We start from the raw sequence: 6,218 nt of genomic DNA, 5'->3' as shown, positions 1-6,218 counted from the left end.
AGAGAGAGAGAGAGAGAGAGAGAGAGAGAGAGAGAGAGAGAGAGAGACAGAGACAGAGACAGAGAGACAGAGACAGAGAGACAGAGACAGAGAGAGAGACAGAGACAGAGACAGAGACAGAGAGAGAGACAGAGAGAGAGACAGAGAGAGAGTGAGAGACAGAGAGAGACAGAGACAGAGAGAGACAGAGAGAGACAGAGAGACAGAGAGACAGAGAGACAGAGAGAGAGAGAGACAAAGAGAGAGAGAGACAGAGAGACAGAGAGAGAGAGAACACTTTGCAAGGCAGATATATAGGCACAAGCTGACTCCTCAACATGTCCCTGCTTTCCAAACTCTCTGTCTATGGATTCCTCCCTGACAAGAGTCTGGACCAAGTGTTCCCTCTCTCAAAACAGGAAGGAAGCAGAATGTTCCTCCAAGAGATAGTGAGAGGCTCAGATGAGATAATGCATATAAATGTAACCCTTAAAGCACCAAATAAATGCTAGCTATTGTTGTTGTTATTGTTATTATTAGCTGATGGTCATGGGGTTTCCAGTCTGGCGATGGTTCAATTTCCTGAACCTTCATTGTTGAGTTCAAGCAATGTTTATAGAACATTGAAGGGGTGTGCTGATAAATGTTTAAGCACTAGGCTGGGGTGAGGGGTGAGGGAGGGGCTGATGTATACATACTTTCAAGTTTAGTCTTAATTTTAAGATTTAAATTTTAAACTTTAAGTTTAATCTGCATTATTAAAAAATTCTTGAGTTTAGACAGTCAGCAAAACAATAAATCAACCCCTGATGTTTCTGAAGTATAAATACTTACATTGAAAACAACAATCTGCTCTGCATGCCAGTTAAAGCTGGCTCCAGCATATCTGTGGTCTTTCCTCTCCCACGCTCTTGCAATAATTCTGCCTCTCATGTAACATTGTCATCATTCCACCATTGAGGAGAAAACTATCTGAGATATCTGAAAATTAAACTATCTATAGTATTCCCCTTATTTACTCTAGTACCTCTGTGTGAATCTCTGCGCCAATCTCTTTATGAATCTGGGATTTCCTAAGATATGGGTATTCCCCTCTTCACATATAGATGACAACCCATTCACACCTTCTTATCCTATGAAAATTTTGCCCAACTTCTTGATTATGATATCCACAAAGGATCTATCTGTCCAATGTCTTGGAAGCATGCCTCTGGGTTTGCTTGTTTTTTCACATTTTGTGAGCATCAGTACAATACTCATGGTGACCATCTGTTATATGGGACTGTACTACCCTTTTCTATTTGTCTTCTGTTACCTTCCATTGCTAACATTTCATCATATCATTTGGAAATCTGAGTTGGCTGGCAAGTTCCTTGAGCAGTTACAAATAGCTCCCCCTTTTCCTCCTTATTGGAATTGTTCCATTTTGAGTCTTCAGAATTTCATTCTTGAGTGTTTCCTATCTTTTTTGAGATGAATTTTCCTGTGGAATTTTAGGTCACAACATCTTAACAATTTTTCCCTGAAGCACTTTGAAATCAGTTTTCCCTGAATCAAGGGAAAATCACATGAATTGCTTATCAAGCCACACCTGGTTTTCTTTCTCTCCTCCATCAAGAACAGAATGGTCAAAAAAAATTTTTTAAAGGGGGTGGGGAGGGGGCGGCTAGGTGGTGCAGTGAATAGAGCACCAGCTCTGGAGTCAGGAGGACATGAGTTCAAATCCGACCTCAGACACTTGACACACTTATTATCCGTGTGACCTTAGGCAAGTCACTTAACCCCAATTGCCCTCCAAAAAGCAAAACAAAAAACAAAAAAAACAGAATGGTCACTTTGCTCCAAGGTTTCAAATATTTAGTTCCTTCTTATTGGTGAGAATCAGGTTCAAAATAACAACTCCTCTCTTCACTGTCTCCAGTCACAGTCAACAAGTATTTATTAAACACCTGCTATGTACCAGACGCTGTGCTAAGCCTGGAAATACAAAGTCAAAAATAATCCTGGCTCTTAAGGAACTCAGTCTAACGAGAGAGATAACATGCAAACAATGATGTACAAAGAAGATGTAGACATCACAAATTGGATAAAAAGGATGGTTTGCCTTGCAAATGAATAACTGAAAGAATGGCTTACCACTTCCTTTCTTCCATTTTGTCTACTTTGAATTATTGAGGATCTCTACTACTATTCTCCTTCCTATGTTGTAGCTAGTTTTCAAGTTTGATTCTTGGACTATACTCTCCTTTCCTTTCCCTTTTCAGTTTAAAGACTAGATTCAGTTTAAGTATTATGTTCCCAAAACTCCAGGTAAATAAATTTTTACTTATATCTTTTGTTTTTTCTTCTGGTAATCCTTCTTTTCCTCCTTCCCAGAAAGCCATCCCCATACAACAATTTTTTTTTTTTTAATAAAAAGGGGAAGAAGAGAAAAAAAGTCAATAAAATTGATCAATATATTAAAAAAAATTGAAAATTGAAAACATGTGTAATATTCCATACCCCAGGGTCTTCCCATCTCTACAAAGTAAGGGAAGATATCTTCTAATACTTCATATTATATTAAGTATGTATGCATATATATGCACAGACACATATAATCCTTGTTCAGTACATTTTATCCCTGGTCAAGAGTATTTCTTTCTTTTTTTTTTTTTAAGCAATTGGGGTTAAGTAACTTGCTCAATGTTACATAGCCAGTTATTTGTAGGTGTGGTGCTGAGTATCTGAGCCCGGATTTGATCCAGGTCATCCCAACACTGGAGCCGATGCTCTTATTCGCTGAGCCCCCTGGCCACCCCTAAGCAATTGGGGTTAAGTAACTTGTTCAAGGTTACACGGCCAGGTGTTTCTGGGTGGGTGCTAAGTGTCTGAGCCCGGGATTTGATCTCCAGGTCATCCCAACACTGGAGCCGGTGCTCTTACTCGCTGTGCTACCTGGCTGCCCCAAGAGTATTTCATTCTTAAGTTTTTGATCTTTGCTGCTAAAATCTAGATCCCATTTTCAGACATCTTTGGTCGGTGGATCATGTTTCAAGAATCTACCTTCCTCCTTTGAACAAATAACAGTCTCAGAGATATCTATGCCCCTGAAGTCTTTTCCAGAACTTCATAATCCCTAGCAATGTGTTCAATTTGCATTAATATCTGTCTCCACATGAATTACCAGAAAAGGTAACAGTCATCAGACTTGATGAGTCTTGAGAGGATGCCCATAACACCCTTGAAACTTGCTGCATAAAGAAGCAGACTCCTGGGGCAGCTAGGTGGTGCAGTGAATACAGCACTAGTCCTGAAGTCAGGAGGACCTGAGTTCAAATCCAGACTCAGACACTTGACACACTTACTAGCTGTGTGACCTTAGGCAAGTCACTTAACCCCAGTTTGCCTTGCCTTCCCCCCTCCAAAAAAAAAAAAAGAAGCAAACTCCCCTTTGTGGATACTGTCAGTCATTGCACTATTTGTTGTAATAGCTGCCTTGTAGACCTCCTCAGACAGGTCAAATGCTACAACTAATAACAGCTAGCAGATAAATAGCATTTTAAGATTTGTGAAAACACTTTGAAATACTATCTTGTTTGATCCTTGCAATAGCCCTGTGAGTTAGATGCTATTATCCACTGATTATATAGATCTTCACACTCATTATATATGTGTACATATTGCATGTTAGATAGCATGTACACACATGTTCATGTATGCACATTTATACCTATATACACACACAGATTATACATTATACAAATGAGGAAACTGAGGCTAAAAGATTAAGTGACTTGCTCAGTGTCACAGCCTAATAAATGTCTGAGGCAGGATTTGAACTCGTGTCTTCCTGACTCAAGGTCCAACACTTAACCCACTGCACCTTGGAGTCCAAGCAACTCCTTCCATGTCAGAGTCCAACTCTTCCTCTTCAGGAGAGCTTCACAGCCTCTACAAAGCTCTGTTTTCTGGCTCTTTTTCTTTTTCTTCCTTCTGTCACATTCTTCCATTCTGCAACATCTTCACACAAGACAGGATTCTCTTCTGTTTTGGATCCTCTTCACCTTTCTTGTCTTTACTTTTAAATCCTTCCAGTTTTGCAAGTAATCTGCAAGCTTTGCAATTCCCTGAGGTCTTGAAGAATGGACAGGCATTCCTGAAAACCCTTTTACTTTCATCATTTGTGTCTTTCACACCAGCTCTCCTAGTTCTGTCCTTTAGGGAAAGGTCCAGGAAGTCTAACTTGCTACCATCACATGACAGCCCTCCCTCCTCACCTCACAGAATCCCTCTCTTCCTTCAGGACAAAACACAAGCATTTCTTTTTTAGTTCCCTTTTTTACTCCTTAACTGCCAGTCTCACTTCCTGATTTCCTTACTTTTTTGTTGTTATTGTCATTATTTCAGTCATGTCTGACTCTTCGTGACCCCATTCTGGGGTTTTCTTGGCAAAGACACTGAAGTGGTTTGCCATTTCTTTCTCCAGCTCATTTTACAGATGAGAAAACTGAAGCCAACAGGGTAAAGTGCCTTGCCCAGGAACACACACAGCTATCAAGTGTCAGACTGGATTTGAACTGAAAAAGATGAGTCAAGCACCACCTAACTGCCTTCCTTATATTTAGTTATCTTTATTTACATTTGTTTGTTTTACATTTATTCCTTATTTCCTAAAATGACATTCTATGTCCCACAATAAAATGTATGCTCCTTGAGAGTCGGGATTTTTTATTTTAATGTTTGTAGTCAAAGAGCCTGGTACCTAGTGGGCACTTAAATGTTAATTGATGGATTGACTCATTAATGAATACATGAACAGAGTTATAATGTATTTATTTCTTTAAAAAAAAAAACCACTACCCATTTTCTTGATGCCTGTTGGTTCTATATCACAGTCACTTCCAGATCTACATGCCCCATCTCAGTGACAGAGAACAGTAACGCAAGACCAACTAGTGTAGCATCAGTCTGAGAGCTTCTGAGATATTCTGCATTTGCCACCTGTCCGAGGAAAGGAAGAGGAGGCATATCCTTATCGCTTCTCTCTGGCCAAGCCTGGTCATTGTATCCCCTTCACAGCTCTCCTTCACCTAACTAAACATTCCTAGCTCCCTTTACCAGTCTGCAGTTTGAGGGATCTACCCCAATCTGGCAAAGAGAGAATTTTCCTGAACCAGCTTCAGGATTCAAGATGAAGATCTTCTCAAGCTCTCTGGGGGAAAAGAAAGCATACAGTAAAATTACGCCCAACCCCTTCTGCCTCCTCCCTCTTTCTTTCCTTTTCACCCATCTTCTTTTTGCTTCTCTTTCCCTTCCTACTGCTCTTTGGTATCTATCCCTTTCCTTCTCGCCTTTAATTCCACCTTCCATTTCTTCTCACATTTGAAGAAAAAAGAACCTCAGGGGTCTTAATAGACTGCAACCACAATTTTTATCAATTTTAAATTTGCTGTGCAAAGAGCTGGATCTGGAGTCCAGAGTTTGATTCCCATTCCTTCTATTCCCTACCTCTGTTGCCGATCTGAGCCTCGGTTTCCTCTTTTAATATTAATAATTTGGAGTAAGAACTTCCTATGATTTCTTCCAGGTACAAATCTGTGATCCTATGACAAGATGGCTTCTGTGGTCCCTCTAACCCTGAGATCCTATAATTCTATGAATGAACACCTAGATGATGATAAAGTGTATGTGATGACATCAACAAAAGGTATAGTGAAAAGAAACCCAATCTGGGTAGGATTCAGGAAACTCCAAGTCAAGCTCCAAACCTCCCTTTGTGACTCTGGGAGAGTCCTTTCCCTCTCTGGGCCTCATCTTCACTATCTGCAAAATAGGAAGATTGAACTAAATGGTCCAAAGGCCTAGGAGGTTTATAATTTAAGTAGCATATTGTCTAGAGTTGGGGTGGAACATAAGGAAAGGGTATATGTAGGGAAGAAAACTTGGCTCAGCACCCAAAGACCTGGATTTGAATCACAGCTCTGCTCCTTATTACCTGTGTGTAATGGGAATGCAAATTTGGAAGATCTTCCCTGCCCTTAGGCTAAAGTGCACCTGAAGCCTGGGGAGGGAGGCTTGTTTTTCAGTAGATACTTTTTGATTGGCCAGTGGGTCCAAAAGGTTGTTACATTCTCTGAGCCAGGAGAAGGCTATATAAGCCCTGATGTGTAGCTTTGTTTTGGGGGCTCACTTTGAGAATTGTTCTGTGATTTGTTATGGATTCTGGGAAGCCGTTGTCCAGGCTCCCCCCCCCCCCC

This window comes from Petaurus breviceps, unplaced genomic scaffold, assembly GCF_028583685.1.
Source record: "Petaurus breviceps papuanus isolate PSGF00001 unplaced genomic scaffold, PetGlider_PUasm1.0 138, whole genome shotgun sequence".
In the NCBI taxonomy this organism is placed as follows: domain Eukaryota; kingdom Metazoa; phylum Chordata; class Mammalia; order Diprotodontia; family Petauridae; genus Petaurus; species Petaurus breviceps.
The sequence above is the reverse complement of the archived record's forward strand: the minus strand, read 5'-3'. Positions refer to the sequence as shown.